Source organism: Rhipicephalus sanguineus, chromosome 4 (assembly GCF_013339695.2).
Source record: "Rhipicephalus sanguineus isolate Rsan-2018 chromosome 4, BIME_Rsan_1.4, whole genome shotgun sequence".
In the NCBI taxonomy this organism is placed as follows: Eukaryota; Metazoa; Arthropoda; class Arachnida; order Ixodida; family Ixodidae; genus Rhipicephalus; species Rhipicephalus sanguineus.
Genome location: NC_051179.1, coordinates 160,744,895 through 160,761,161, shown reverse-complemented (window position 1 = coordinate 160,761,161; position 16,267 = coordinate 160,744,895). Strand labels below are relative to the sequence as shown.

Below are 16,267 nucleotides of genomic sequence, written 5' to 3'. Positions count from 1 at the left end.
CTGGCCACACAGCATTTGTACAGAATCGTCTCTCGTCTCAGGGTATCATTAACGTCTATCGCTCATCCTTTATAAGTTAAATGCGGCCGCCGTGGCCGGGATTCGTTCCCGTGCCCTACGGATCAGCAGTCGAGCACCATAACCACACCACCGTGGCGCGTCTCTTTGATGGGGTCCTTCTATGACAAACGTCCGCGACATTGCACTCGTACTTCTCAAGATTCTGTTCTAAAAATCGTGGCCAAGCTTTTTTGTGCAATATTCGGCTTCCTTCATGAAACCGTCATTGTAAGAAAATTTTTTTCTGTATCCTTGGGAGGGATTTGAACGTTGCCATAGTGGTTGCTAGAAAAGGAATGGTGATTTCTTATTTCCTCCCATTGCGTCCGCTATTCTGTCTCGCGATATGCTTTGTGGTGAAGCAAAAAGGGCATTCTGCGTCCATTCTGAGAATTTTTAAAAACTTCTACAATGTATATCAACACAATACAATAACACCACATGCCAGGATAGTTGCCAGTAAGTGTGTCAAAAAAGTATAGAGGTCGATGACCGAGAAGTTTCAAAGAATAAGGGGTGTGTGAAAAACGTATGGCGGTCGATGACCGAGAAGTTTCAAAGAATGAGGGGCGCAAACATAGAAAAATGTGTAAATGGTGTGTCGAACCACCCATATACACAGAAATACGAATAGACCACATCGAAGTCCAAGTGCCAAATTGCCAGACGAACTTTTTTTTTTCGATTCAATTCTGCCAAAGACAGCATCTGAATAGAACCACCTCCTCGCCTTTGTCGCCAATAACCCAGACCATTAATCTTTTCAAGCTGCCTTGCTTAACATTGTATAATGTACATGTATTAACAACTCTCCTCTGTAACGCTATTTGGAATTGAGAGTGAGTTAAAGAAATGCATGACTCATGTTCAGGCACATGCAGTTTGGCGATGCAGTCAAATTAAAATTGCACTTGTTTCGAAGGGTGTACAAAGGAAATTCGATTCTGAAAGTTTAATTATAGTGATTTTTGTTTTAAGTGAGAAAAATTTATGTTGAGCATGTGCCGCGTCCTTGGACGGCAGCTCGTAAGTCCGCTTCACTGCGCTGCGTGCTTCCTTGGGGCAAGGGAAAGATGCAACGGCCACACAAGTGGCAAGATTTTATGCTGCTTTGTGTATTTCTATGCTTTGACAAGCATTCATCGGCTTTCTGCAGTGCCACCGATCCGCCATGTTTCAGATAGTTTGTTCAGAAATATACTGTTATAGTATAATAAAGGTATATAACAAACACTGGGGATACACTTTAATTCTTTTTTGCAGCTCCCATAAACGTGACTCGCACATACGCAGGTCGTCCTTTGGCCGCATCCCTTGGAAGCACATAATATGAGCATTGCGAATGACGCGTCTACTGCTTCCTTGTCATACAGGAGAGCCTGTAAAAAAAAAGTGAGAGCGATAAATATATAAAAGGACAGTGCCGCCTTACAATTACTGTGCTCAAGTGAGTGCCAACAAAAGCTGCACTTAAGTGCAAGGCTCGTTCTTAAAAGGTGTTAAAGGGGTACTGACACGAAAAATTTCAGTTGGTTTTTTGCGTCAAATGCGAGGCCAAGCCCTCAAGAGCCTACAAACGGTAGTGCTAAGCGCAAGTGCACCCTGAAAAAGTAATTACAATATGTTTTTAAAAGCTAGTTTCGGTTCCTACTGTACCCTGATGTCACAACACGGTATGAGCTTCTCGTAACGTGCTTGCACAATATATAGTGACGTTTCCACGGCTGCTCAGCACCGTGGCTCTGTTGATGACGCACAAGCGGCCATTTTGAACGTTTCGCTGACGCACAAGTGGCCATCTTCGAAGTGTTGGTACCTGACGTCATCACAACTAGCCAGACTGCTGCGTGAAGTCACCAGAATTAGTACTGTAGCCTGACGTCAAGCTAGTGTTGGTGTCCGTAGGTGCGCCATGGAAAAAGTTACTTTCATATAAACATAAAATATCTGATCAGCCTTTGCTGAGCTTCACACTTGCTCAGAGGCGTCTCTGCATACAGGAGATTTGTATGGCGGAGTAAACTCGCCTTCAAAAAAAGGCGTCAGTACCCCTTTAAGCGCCGGTTACACTCACAAGTCAAAAGTTAAGTATAAAGTTCGTCTTTGAATGCGGCAGTTAGTGAAGAGAAAAAAATTGGCCGCGTATCTGCGTGCTTCGCTGCAAATGTCGTGTAAAGACGATAGAAGAGGCGCTGTGTGAGATATGGACGCCATCTGGCAATACGTCGGGAAACATGAGTGCTGTGTTGCGTGCTGGTAGTCCCGGCGCAGCAGCAGGCGAAGACCGGCGGTGACCAACGCGACCGGCGGGGACGGCAGCCAGCCCGAAAACGCGGTTTGGCGCGAAGCGCTGAAGCAGAGAAACGTCCGCACTCAACGAGTACTCTCCACACACTCTTTTATTTACACGTCGCCTGGGTAAAACAGGAACGCCAGAGCGGCGCCCACAACCGGCAGCCTGAAGGCCGCCCACAACGCTGCTTTTTATCTTTTTAAATATTTTTTTTCACCTTCCTGGCCTTCTCAAAACTAAAGTTTTTCAACACCAACCCATGGCATTCGTACAGTGCAATACAGAACCTAAACTGAAACACAACAATGAGCTCGCGCGAAGGGCACGGAGGAAGGCAAATTTCAGCGCAGTCGCATTTTCAGCTTTGTTGAAACAGCGCTCACTAGACGACGACGAAGTAAAAGAAGGCACAGGACAGGCAGCGCCTGTCCTGTGCCTTCTTTTACTTCGTCGTCGTCTAGTGAGCGCTGTTTCAACAAAGATGAACGCATTCCAACTCGCTCAAGCTTCCATTCTTATGCATTTTCAGCACAGCTTAAGAAACTAGGGTCCTTAAAATTACGTATGTATGCATTTTCTATTAAAGGAACACGCCACCTAATACTTACCTAGTGGTGTTGCACCTCAGATATGCATGATATTTACTTTTTGATCGACAACGTTCACAAGTATGAACAGCCGTACCAGTTCAAGACGGCTGGCCCTTGGGCAAGTGGTTCAACTTTGGCCGAGTGGCTGAATCGAGGGACGTGCCGACAAACAGAAAGACAGACAGACAGAAAGACAGACCAAAATTTCTGCGTTTAAGTTCCCCAATAAAGACTATCGTCTTTAAAAACTGGAGGCAGCTACGTACTATTGGCGCGAAGACTGAGGAAACAAAGCTGGTGGCGTTCCCCTCCTCCTCACCCTCGTTTCCCTTTCCACTCCTTGCTATAGTGTACTATTAAAGAATATGCTATGCCTCACCGGTCTCCCCTCCTCCTCACACTCACTTCTGTTTCCCTTCCCTTTTCCATACTATTGGGCATGAGGCCCACCACCGGAAAAGCTGGCGCCACTGTCAACGTGACAGATAGACATGATCAGCAGTAGCATTGTCTGCTTAGGGAGCACCGACATGTGCTGAAAACAATATTTTTGAATAGCACCTGCGCTGCAATTTTGACTAAATGAGGAGTTCTCCCGCTTCAGCTGAGCACTTGACAACACTTGAAAGCACAGCAATATGAAAACGTGAGCTTAGTAACTTCGTAACGTACTCGTTACTATTTCGGAACTGTAACTGCTGCCGGACAATTCGTCTGCTGAGCGCCTATTTAACGTATAGGTGCGGACGTATTCGCTAAGAGAGGCAATCTTTACGATGACAGCTTTGAAATGCAGCTGTTGCTTAAATTCCACAAGAAGTTGTGGAAACGTCTCCTTACAGTAATCTGTGCGGTAACTTTGTTTTCAAAAAGGAATGTGCTTCTTTCGATCGGCAACTGTGGGTACACGTTTCTGTAGTTATTAAATTTTTCCACGAATGAGGCTGATCTTGAACACTTTTACATAAACGCTCGCAATTCTGGCGGCAATTATACAGGTTGTGATGTTTCTTTACGAAGAGCGTTGATGATAAAATCTTCTTTTGTGCAATCACACTGCGAAAAAAGTTCGGCATATCCCTCGCCTTGTGGGAATCGGTTCCATGCAAAGCAGTCAGCGAGTAGCTGTGCGTGCTGCATTTTTTGGCTTTGAGCCAAGGAATACAAATGTAAAGCTTATTAGACTGCTTGAAAAGCAGAGCTAACACTGGAACCGCCATTAAAATTATCCTGACATGACGCCTGAATCATAGGAGTATATAAGTATTGCTTATTGCCTTGTTATAAAATTAGATAGCCAGCACTGCAACCACAACTGACCTTGCACCGACATTACGCCTGTGTTGGGTTCTTTTTTCGAAATCAGTTTCAAGACCTGGCGTAGCTCTGTGGTAGAATACCTGACTGCCACGTTGAATGCCTGGGTTTGATTTTCTGCTGGGGTCCTGATTTTTAATGTTTGAATTCGTTAGGTCAACGCTGCTGATGTCGGTTTTTCTTATTAACGCACTCGCATTTAAATTACCAATGTCTGTTCTCGCCGTTCCTGGGTTGATATATACTGTCAGTCATCCGTGGCACATACCCACATCCTGCAGCCCGTGGTATACGGGTGTGTACCACACGTATGTAGAGGAAAGGGTTTGACGACGTACGCGAAAGGATTTTAACGTTATTCATGTCATGACCAGACTATCGTGTTCGTCAAATTCTCTTACCCTCCGATGCCAGTTTTGGCCCACACTAAGTTAGAACACCAGATGTAGGTAGCTAGATAGATAGATATGTAGATAAGCATACATAGAAACGTTCAAAGTGCCTTTGGTTCGCTAAGAAATGCTTCACATTTAAAATGGCTTTACCATGTGTCACGCGAGTCCAGGCGACTGTAGGTAACTATACTCTTGCCAAGGTACGATACATTTGTCCAACTTATTCTCCTTAAATCTGCACTTCACGTAAAATTGCCATTTGGGCTAGAAGTTTTATGTAAATATATAAACATCAGCTTTATAAAATTGTTACTTGGGATTCCTGCAGCAATAATGCAGTGATTAATATTTCTGACCACGAAGTAACGGCAAAAGTAACGTCCGTTACTTTTTTTCGGTAAATGTAATGGTAACACGTTAACATTTTAAGAGGTAACGTAGGGCGGTAACGCGTTCCTTTTTTCTTAGCGTAACGGGTAACGTATTTAGTTACTTTTTCTCAGTAATGCCTACAACACTGACAATTATAGATGCTTCTTTATGCTACGGCTTCGTCATCGCTTAATTGAGGCTTCATTCTCGTATGATCCATTTATTTATACAGACGGACCTCTGTAAGAGTATATTTCTTTTGGTGAATTCCATTGGCAGATTCGGAGCACTTCCGGTAGCAGTTTTTCTGCTCCATTCAGAGCAAGTCCGTTCCATTCGCGGATTGAGAGTGCTCCCTGTATGTTTCATTGGCAGATCTGGAGCAGCTCCCTCTACTCCGCGAAAAGCGGCGGATTCGACCGGAAGTCGCAAGCTCCCAGCGCGTGCACGCAGAGCGTGGCGTACCGCATGCGCGATGCAATGTGCTGTCTGACCGCACCCGTTCTCTCCGCTCGCGCCCGTGAAGGCGAAAACGGCGCAAAACGCAAGGAATGCTGGGCGCTTGCGAAGCAAATGTGCGCTAGCGGCCCCTACCATTTGCTCTGGCGGGGCCCTCGTGTTCCATTGACAGATTTCCTTCGGTTGCTCTTCGCCGGAGTGGAGTGCTCCGGCGCAGAGTTCGTCGGCCACTCCGAATCCACCAGTGGAATTCACCATTCAGAAGCGTGAAAATCTGGGCCGCTTAGTTCATGTTTAGGCGCGAGGAAACCAGCAAAACTCAAAAACAAGGACGATAGAAGAAGGCACATTCAAGCGCACACCATCGCCGGAAACGGTGTGTGCTTGAATGTGCCTTCTTCTATCGTCCTTGTTTTTGAGTTTCGCTGATTTCCGCGCACCTAAATTCACCATTAGGGATTGCCCACATTTCATGCAAGAAGATTGTTTGGGGATGCCCCATCACGGCGACCGCTCGCAATGTGCACTCACTGTACAATTTATGTAAACAGATAGCGCCTGTAAGCAACCCTGTGCTTTCTTTTCATCCAAGATTATTATTTTGATTGTAAAAACTTCTTTCGTTTGAAAGTATCCACAGAAATGTCAGTTAGGGCTTCCACGTGATGTTTTCACAGAGCGCCGATAGCGAAACCTATGAGGAGTGCGCCGGAATTATCCTACCTAGAACGCAAGTGCGGTGCATTCGATAAGAGGATGACTCCATAACTCCTCGCCTCCAATACTATACAGGACTGTTGTGCTATGCTTTACGCTCTCCGCTCCTCCTAACATCACTCCTTACCCTCACTTCCTTTCCCACCCCGTATTATACTATACTATGCAAAGCTATGCTATGCTAGAAGCTGCTTGGCACATATCCACTTTTTGTGGCACATACCTGTAGAGTTTTTGCTAGCACCTCACGATGGAATTTCTTTCACAAGTAACCATCGAATGGCTTCTTTGAAGGAGTTTATTGCCTCATGAATCAACCGCCCCAAAAATTTTTTAAATCCGTGTGTACGAGCGGAGTTAGAGATTTGTCGCACGCTGTAATTGCTTTCTGTCTCATCCCAACGAGAGCACTGGAAGCTAAGCAGGGGAGGGATGGCACAGGGCAAAGAAGTTACATCATCTACACGTCATGACTTGGTGCACTTTTTCTTTGTTTTCTTTTTCCTTTCGAACGCATCGTGAGTGCATGCGCAGGCACGTTAACTATGCAGCTGACGATGCTCAAGTCAGCTGACAGCCCGTGAATTTGGGTATATGGCATAATTTGTAGAAAGAAGAGGGAACGATTTCTAGCTGACTTTCAGAATTAATGGTAAATTCCAGGCCTTGTGCTGCGCTATAATGTTTGGCTCGCGTGCTCTCAGGAGCCTCGACTACCGATCGGCAGTGTTTTCTAACCGTGCCGAAAAAGTGTTTCAGGGCCCCTTTTAAAGAACTTCGCTGTTGAAAAAAAACAAATAGCAGGGGGACAAGCTAGTAGAGTGCTGCCCTCACTTGTTCCTCTCCTAATTCTTTCTTTTTTGATAGTGCCAAGTCACCAAAGTATTATGGTTTGTTTAGACGATAATTGCCTAGCAGATAAATGCACACACACATACAGCAGAGGAATGAGCAATTATGATCGAGTTGAACAGAGTGACTGTTAATATGAGGCTGCTAGAAACCTGCCTTCACTTGCGGAGCTGATGTTCAGCCCTCATTTCTGTGGTTGGTGCATGAAGACTAGGATTGTGTTTTGTTCTATCTAGCACAACTGAACAACCTTGTACCAATGCATGCACGTGGCCCTGTTTACATGAAAGTGTGTTCACCTTTGCAGCTCGCAGATGTTGAACAGCTGATGGCGCAAGGAGAATGCCAATATCTTCCTTGTACATTTTAAAACAATTCTTGAACATGTAATTCCCGTCCAGAAGTGTTGCGTCCTTTAGTCATCCTACTGTGTTGCTCCTGAAATGCCAATAAAAGTACAATGTGAAAAATTTGCTCTGGTGTATCTAATTAAAGACATTATTCAGACTGCATGTTCAGACTCCAAAACATTCTATTGACCAAGCATATTCACTGAACCAAGTGTGCAAGGTGTCCAAGAAGAAATAACTTCCAAGATTAGCCACATTTCAGTCCATAATCAGAACAGGCATTCCAATTATTTCTCAAGGTCGTGAATTAAAACCGTTATTTGTGTTATATTTGACAACAGCAGCATGCTTGGGCACATAGTGCATGTTGATGTTGGGCAGCAGCTCGTTGTGCGCAGTTTTTAGCAAATCTTTAACAGTAATTTTTATGCACATGGCTGTTCAGCGACAGCGACCATACGTACCAGTGTAATAGGGTTTCACTGGAGAACAACAGATGCCCCACAGCGGTGGGGCTGCAGATGTTTATAGCCAGCCACTTTTGGGATGTGCAGAATGCTGAAACGAGCAAATACATTTGTTTTCTCAACAATGCTTGTGCATTGATTGATTGTGCCACTTAAAGGGACTGACAACCATTTTTTAGGGCGCCTATCTTCTTTAGCGCAATGGAAAGCCAACTGGTCAGATTGTCTAGCCACGGAATGGTAACGTGGAAAACGCCGTGAAACATTTTTAATCAGAATTTTTCTATCTGCGGCGAATATGAACTCTTAAACACACTTGACAACACATGCTGCAAACAATGAATCCGAGAGCGGTTTGTGTTCTAGCGCGAAGCTTTACTGCGCATGCGTGCACTCTGTGCGCATGCGCCGCGGCTGGACATGGGCCACTGGCGGCTGCGAAGGCAGCGCCGCTTCTCACCATGGAACTTCTTTTACCTCGTAGGCAGCACAGAACTGAGCGGGGATAGATAATAATATGCATACTCTAACTTTGAGGACCAATTATGGCGTGCATGACAGCATCACACTACGTATACGTACAGAAAAGTGACCGACTTCATAATCTAGCTTCAAGGCTCTTCCGCTAGGCTGCGCAACGTAGCGGTTTTTCTTATTTTTAAGCACGATTTAAAAATATAAATCCTCCTCGCAACGCGAAAAGGATGCTGGAATCTGTCACTATATTTCACGGTCTTTTCATTTTTACCAGGATCTAATAGCACGTCGTGCCCAGTTGTCGGTCCCTTTGAAGGCCCCCTGACAACACAACTTCAAAGCCAAAATCTTCTGTGTTCCATTCTCCCGCATACATAGGTAACTCAAACCATGTATTACTGGTGAACATAGTCTTAAACGCATTTTAATATGGTCTCAAAGGAAGCGCAAGTGCCCGAATTAGTGACAACTTGTGACCTCATTATCAGTATGATGCATTTAGTGGCTACTCAGGCTCACTGATAATTCACCTGTTCTACAAGCATCATCATCATCATCAGCCTGTCTACGCCCACTGCAGGGCAAAGGCATCTCCCATGTTCCGCCAATCAACCCGGTCTTGTGCTTTCTGCTGCCACGTTATACCTGCAAACTTCTTAATCTCATCTACCCACCTAATTTTCTGTCTCCCCCTCACGCGTTTGCCATCTCTTGGAATCCAGTCAGTTACCCTTAATGACCACCGGTTATCCTGCCGACGTGCTACGTGCCCGGCCCATATCCATTTCTTCTTCTTGATTTCAACTATGATATCCTTAACCCCCGTTTGTTCCCTGACCCACTCTGCTCTCTTCCTGTCTCTTAAGGTTACACCTATCATTTTCCTTTCCATCGCTCGCTGCGTCGTCCTCAATTTAAGTTGAACCCTCTTTGTAAGTCTCCAGGTTTCTGCTCCGTAGGTAAGTACCGGTAAGATGCAGCTGTTATATACCTTCCTCTTCAGGGATAGTGGTAGATTACCACTCATGATTTGATAATGCTTGCCGAATGAGCCCCAACCCATCCTTATTCTTCTAGTTATTTCACTCTCATGGTTCGGCTCAGCGGTTACTACCTGTCCTAAGTAGACGTACTACGAGCATAGTCGACATCAATGACGGACAAGCTTGCAGGGCGCACAACGAGGGCTATCGTCATTCACCTCTCTTGCTTTATTCTTGGGCTGCTTTCTAGGTGCTTCTGGATGCTTACGCCAGTGGTATTTCAAACATTGCAAGATATAAACAAACATTCATATAGTGGTGAGGTTTTTTTTGTTCCCAAGGGGGGCTGTGAAATGGGTGCCCTGCCGGCAGCTGTACTTTAGTAAACAAAATTCGGCAGAAGCTCCCTCGTCAAGTCACCTGCTCAAGAAACTCAACCACCTGAACGGAATGGAGTCACTATTTTAGCACTTTACTTCTTCTCATGCTGGTAATAAATTGCTTGTATCTAAAAAAAAGGATTTGGAAAAGTTTCCAAGTCACTGTGGTATGTGCATAAGGTGATTATGACAGTGTACAGCTTCATATTCGTTGTGTGACTGTCAGCTGATTATCTTGGAATATCTCTGCTAGGTACACAACAGTGAAGTTTCTAAACGAAGTTTGCCACCTAAACATGCGGAATGAAAATAATGCTTATGGAGATTAGACGCAGCAGTCTCTAATACAACATATGTGTCACTGCTGCTGGCCCTGGAACAACAGCTGTAACTTGCAACAGTATAGTATAATAACAGTAATAGTCACGGAACTTTTATTTGGCAGCGAGCATCGCCTGCCTGTGTTACAACATGCTTCGTGTTGACATGAGCTGCGTAACAGGTTGTATCGCAATCTTTTTTTTCTGACACCATTGATGCCCTAGCTGAGCTGTGCGCCACAAATCTAGCATGTGGTGACTTGTAAAGCTGACACATCGTGCAAGGTTGTAAGCCTTCTGGCAAACGGAGTTGCTTCAGCTCATTGCTGCAGTGGGCATCTTGCTCTCGCTATCCACTCAACCTTGAAAATTGGATAGCACTAGATTGAACAGGTCCTGTGCATCTGTGTTCCTTCTAAGTCTTGTTCGATTTCCCATTATGCAATTTTGAAGATTATGAGCGAACTAGCCTATCAACGTATTTTGTTTGTTATCCACCCAACGCCCGCAGGATCCACGTGTCTGCGGCTGTAGCTTCACCCCTGGAGACACAAACACTTTGCCCGAGTTTAGGCTGATCGGTGGTCGTTCCCACATACCCTTTGTTTGTCCGCATGCTTTTGGAGATGGTCACCGTACAAGAGAATATAATAAGAACAGCTGGTAGTGTGGCGGCACATTGCAGAGCAGATCTTCCACACACTTGGTCTGTGTTGCCTGACGGCGCGTGCTCGATGGAGCTTCACCTGTCGAGTGCGCGTGACGGTTGGCTGTTTGACAAGTTGAGGAGGCAAAGCAGGGTCGAGGAGGGTGTCACTATAATTGCTTGCAGCTGCCTTGGCATGCTGTGCGTGGCTCAATTCATGGTGCAAATGATTTGATGATGATGTAGAATAAATTCTTACAAAAAATTTCAAAGACAGTTTCAGGGTCCCTTCAAAGTCAAGTTTACTTGGCTCTTATCCTATTCGAAATTATCTTCGTGAATACTTTTTACAATGATGAGGCTGACATGTCTAGTTTAAATTCTTTTATGTCTCCATTTTTGTATTAGTAAAACATTGGCGTTTTTCCAACTCTCTGTTACATTCGAATTTTTGCATCTTGCCGTATGACCGTGTGCGGTACGGCGTCACTCTCTGCGTACCTTTGCAAAACAAGGCGGCTGAATGAACGGCTTGGGCACTCCAGACAAGCGTGATTCATACTGTAAGACATGTTTCGGTACATAAAACTAGTACAAGTAATGGCGAAGTTAACGAAACATCGCCCTGCGCACTGTTAGAATAAAATGATAAGTCGTTCTTTAGCTGTTTCTTGTTTACAAGTACCAGGTTTTCAAACGCCCCAGTCGGCCAACAGGATTATTCATTACCGCAGTACAACAAATCTAAGACCTTGCCTAGGATTAACGATAAAGGAGTGCCCTTACTACTAGTTCGATGAGATAATATCAGTAGTGGTTATCACTTACGCAAAGCCGAACACTGGACCAGTTGGTGCAAGTTAACCATGTCGAACTGTAGCGGCTGTAGTGCATGAAAACACACGATCGTGTCTTTCGCAGAAAACTTTTTTCTGCTCGCGCAGCGAGCGTGGATGAGCCTCTTGTGCCGCAGTTCGAAATGTTTATCACGCTCCGTATCCACAACGTAAGAACGGCAGCATAGCTATATGATCACGCTCCCTGATATGTAAATGTAACAGGTACGCCGACATTTCAGACTAGCGGAGCAGAACTCGAAATAACAGAGATCGCTACTTACTTGTTGTGGCAAGGCAGCGCATTGCAGCACCTTCGCTCTGTTTCGCCCTCGACGTCCGTCAATCAAGCAAAGGCAGTACTAGACGTTCTCTGAGGCAGTCACGACGAAGTCGCTACGGAACACCGCTTCACGGACTACGCTGTCGAAACAAAAGCTGCACGACTCGCGGTCATCGTCGTCGGTAGAGACAAGAGACGAACGCGCGAACATACATGCACACGTGGAACAGATGGAAAGCCGACACCGGTCGGCGAAGCGAAGCGGCGTTCCAGAAAGCTCCGCCAAGATGTGACGGCGGCCACCATCGAAAATCCCTAGAGATTCTCTCCCTAGGTACCTAGCTGTCGAACACAAAAGGATTTTGTACGACATATAGACGCTCGCTATACGGACCTGCTCGTCGAGGCGCGGAAAAAGCGGAAAGTGCGTGGCGTTTCATTACACGTACGGTACACGCCAACACGACCACAAACTATCGAAGTGGAGCAGCCTATAGATAAATAACATCGCTAACAAGTAACACGTATGTAGCGTGTAAGTAGTGAACGTTAGTTCGTCCGTGGACTTCCTTGCGCTAGCGTAATACCGGGTTACTGCAGCCGTAACCGTGCGAGGCCGGATAGGTGGGGCCATCTGGCGGTGCAAAGAAGAACCTGGCAAGCACAGAAATGTTATTGTAGAAACCTATCGTATTCTATTTCTCCGCTGGTGTGCATCCGCTATGCCGATATTCCATAGACCCCTTTGCGTATACCGGAATGCTGTGCACGCTAAAATTCTCTGATACAGCTAATTGAAACTCACCAGCGAGTATGGCCCAAGCGTGCGTCCCCGGGCACCTCCTCGTTGCTGCTTGGAACAGCGTCCATTTTTTAATCGCTGTTTTGCAAAGGGTCGAAGCGAAAATAATTCGCGACGTCGCGTATCGCGGTGATTCTAAGTTCCAGAATGCCGTCTTCAACACTAGTCGATACTTTTGACAACACCGTTCTTTTGACGGCGACGACGGCGATGCTTGTGACAAGAAATGATTGAACGTGCGCGCCTAGCAGACGAAATGTTAGCTGAGCAGCTGATCCTCACGTCACTCCTTTCTGTGGACAAGTGGTAAACTGGGGCGCGGTCTCGAATTGACCGCGAGGGAGCGCTGCCAGCGCTAAGAAATGGCGGGCTCGCCGGCCGTTTTGAATCGTGTAGATACCGGTGATATAAATCAATAAAAGAGATAGCTATTCGTCCCTCAGTTGCATTTTCGGTCGCGAATCGCTACTAGGGGCCAGATAACTACTCGTGGATGCAAAAATCTTCACATGCGTAAATTTGATGTCAGTGCTCATTTAATTACGAGTGACAGACAGGGCATGTCCTCAATATCATGGCATACCTGTCGCGTGCGTCATCAAAGCCTTTCCGATATTAACGTATCGAGCATACCCACATTCCGCGACCCATGGCATGCGAGTATGCGTCACAGATGATTCACAGTCTGTACCAACACAAGACAGCGGAAATTGACAATACAGGTTGTGCGCGGGATATGCGAGAGAAAGACCTATTGCTTGTTGTAGCTGGCGATAATAATGTAGTACATAGGCATTCCTATGACTTAACAAGCTATAGTGTAGCGCAGCTCGTCCCCGCGGGAATACGAAAATTAACGCTGCTTACACATCGTTTCCATAAATGTAACGTCTGCGCTGTAACGGGAATGTCGGTGTTATGAATAATCAATGAGCAACTCTTGTGATGCCAGTGTAGCAATTGTGCCTCGTGAGGCCACGATATGCACACAACTACTGAAATCACACAGACTCGACCGACCTCGTAAGTATTTGCTGAAAGTGCTGCATAAACATCTTGTCGCTGACTGCATCGCATGAAATCGATTCCCACAATATGTGGGACCTGCCATAATTTTTGACAACGTACTTAACAGATATGTCGCGTCATTCATGCGATGACCTGTCAATCATGTTCGCCATACACTCATGGCCGCCTATGCGAATTTTGGTATATAAAACTCAACGAACCGATCGTGGACGCATCCAGACGTACGCGGCTAGATAGATAGATACGGTCCAAGTGCCTTTGGTTCGCCAAGAGATGCTTCGCATTTAACGCAATCGGCGCGTAAACACAATTCTCCGCGTCAGAATGGGTCCTCAGAAAAAAAAAACAATGAATGACTTTTCGCTGATAAGACATTATGCTGCTTTCCGTATGAATTATGGATACGCAGATATCGACAGTTGAAATTTCTCAGGCCTCCTTATGTTTCTTTCCGTGCCTGTACGTCCTATCACGTGCAAAGCGCGCGTTCGTGCGGTGATCAACTTACACGCAACACAACCAGCGCAAGGTGCCCAGTGAAGTCTTGCCCCCATTACATCCGTAGAAATGTATACTTCGCTATTATGTGTGGATCACTTTCTAAATTATTTCTGATGCCGGCGAGTCAAAGCACAACGACGCGTGAGTGTATATCGACAACCAGAAATATAAATATATTTTTGTTACACATAAATATAAGTAGGTAATGGCAGGCCTAATGATTGGCGTGGCCAGAGTAGGGGGGTTTGGGGCCCAGAAAGTTTTCTAGTTTTGCATATGTAAACTACACGCACGAATATACGTGAATGATGGTTTTGAACTCCCCCACTCGGAAACATTTGCTGGTTACGCCACTGGGCTTAATGTTATAATGCAGCAATTGATAAAGCGACGCAGAAATGACGTGTTGATTAAAGCGCCGCATGGTGACCTGGTTTACGTGGCGGCAGTGCCTGCATGTTCCATTCCGCTCATCAAGATGCCCACAATTGCGTTCCACTTTCACGCGCAGGTATCAACGCCTCAGGCTTGCAATGTACGGTCGCACATGATCTGTTGCGATTTCGTGTTGTTGCGCCTTATTGAGATGCACTGCACATGCGTTACACTTTTGTTCTTCCATCCATCAAGGAGTTCTTCATTTAACGTCATCGAGTCATCGTCGGTTACTACGTGCTTCACTGTGTTCATGGTACAGTGTGGGCTTACAGAGACGGGAATGTTGCCAAACGCTACGAGGTGTCAAATTTTGTCGCATTGTTGAACTGCTCAAGAAGTGGTCAATTTGTCACGCAATGTGAGTCTACCGTTAACTACACAATTTTTTACCTGGCAGGAACATTTTGAATCTTCCAGTTCAAAACAGCGGGGAAACGGGCAGCTGGTGACGCCAATGCCCGCGAGCAGTCGCCATTAATTGAGCAGTTGTCGCGTGCCTCAGAATCGGGTATCTTTTCCGTTCCTGTCACTATCAACAGACAAACGAATAAAGGCATCCGCGACTCTGGAGCTGTGACATGTTTGATAACGGCACCGCTAGCTGACAAACTCAAACTAAGCGAAGGCCTTCGTCCCTACGTTTGGTAGGCGCAAGCGGCCATCACCTGCAAAATTTTTGGGTCAAGTCAGAGCTGTGGTAACAGTGGATGACCAAGCACTGTAGCATGACTTTGTCGTTGTTCCCCGGTTACCTCACGAAGGAATCCTTCTAGGCGACGACTTCTTGCGGGCCTCAAGAGCCGTTATCGACAGGGGCTCAGAGAGCTTTGCTTTGTCTGTACCTCGAAGGCTACGCAAGGCCCACCTAGTTAGGAAGCAAGCACTGACAGCTTTATCGCGGAAGTTAGTTACCGTGATCTGGCATTCAACATCAGGTGACATTTATTGTGTAATGGTCATAGCAGGGACAAAGCTCTTGAACGACCGCTATTCAGTCATTGTGGAGCACATAGTGACAGACGCATCAAAAAATACCGTGAAGGCTTTGATGATGAACTGTTCTTCTCAAGCCGTCGTGCTTCTACATCAGATGACAATTAGCCTCATAGAAGAAGCAAGCGGAATTAAGGATATTTAGTTCTCTGCAGACGACTGCCCACAGATCCTCCAAGTTTCATGCCTGCCTTGTCCTGATGACCTTTCGTACAGTCATCGACCCGCATCACCTATCAATCCCAATCGGAGACGTCAGCTTTAAGATCGGAACAACGTTATCTTCCAGTGAGCTGCAGGTCGTGAAGAATTTGTTCGCGCAACATTCTGCTTGCTTTGCGCAATCAAGTACGAATGTAGGTTCCTGCACAATTGAACGATACTGCATTTCATCTGGAAACGCAAAGTCAATATCGCAACGTCCTCGCAGATTGTCACCAGCACAGCGTGATCTCGTCAAGAGTATGATCAAGGACCTCATTAATGCCAATGTAGTGCGACCTTCGCGGAGTCCTTGGGCGTCACCACTCGTCCTTGTAACAAAAAAAGACGGGACCACGCGCATGTGCGTCGATTATCGACGTCTCAGCGCAATCACTGAGGACATCATTTACTTTTCTCCAAGGATTGAAGATGCGCTGCAGGCACCCACCGAAAGCAAGTACGTTTCTGTTATGGACTTGGTGTCTCGGTTTTATCAGATCGCC

The 16,267-nt window shown here is 45.9% G+C and overlaps 1 long non-coding RNA gene across 1 annotated transcript; it reads right to left on the bottom strand.

Annotated features, from left to right (window-relative positions):
* Nucleotides 1–1,397: 1,397 nt before the first annotated feature.
* Nucleotides 1,398–12,000, bottom strand: LOC125758137 (uncharacterized). The gene is made up of 3 exons (XR_007415893.1): nt 11,799–12,000; nt 7,355–7,493; nt 1,398–1,439 (listed from the first exon to the last, which is right to left on the bottom strand). It is a non-coding gene; the product is annotated as an uncharacterized LOC125758137 (long non-coding RNA).
* Between the last annotated feature and the right edge of the window lie 4,267 nt (nt 12,001–16,267).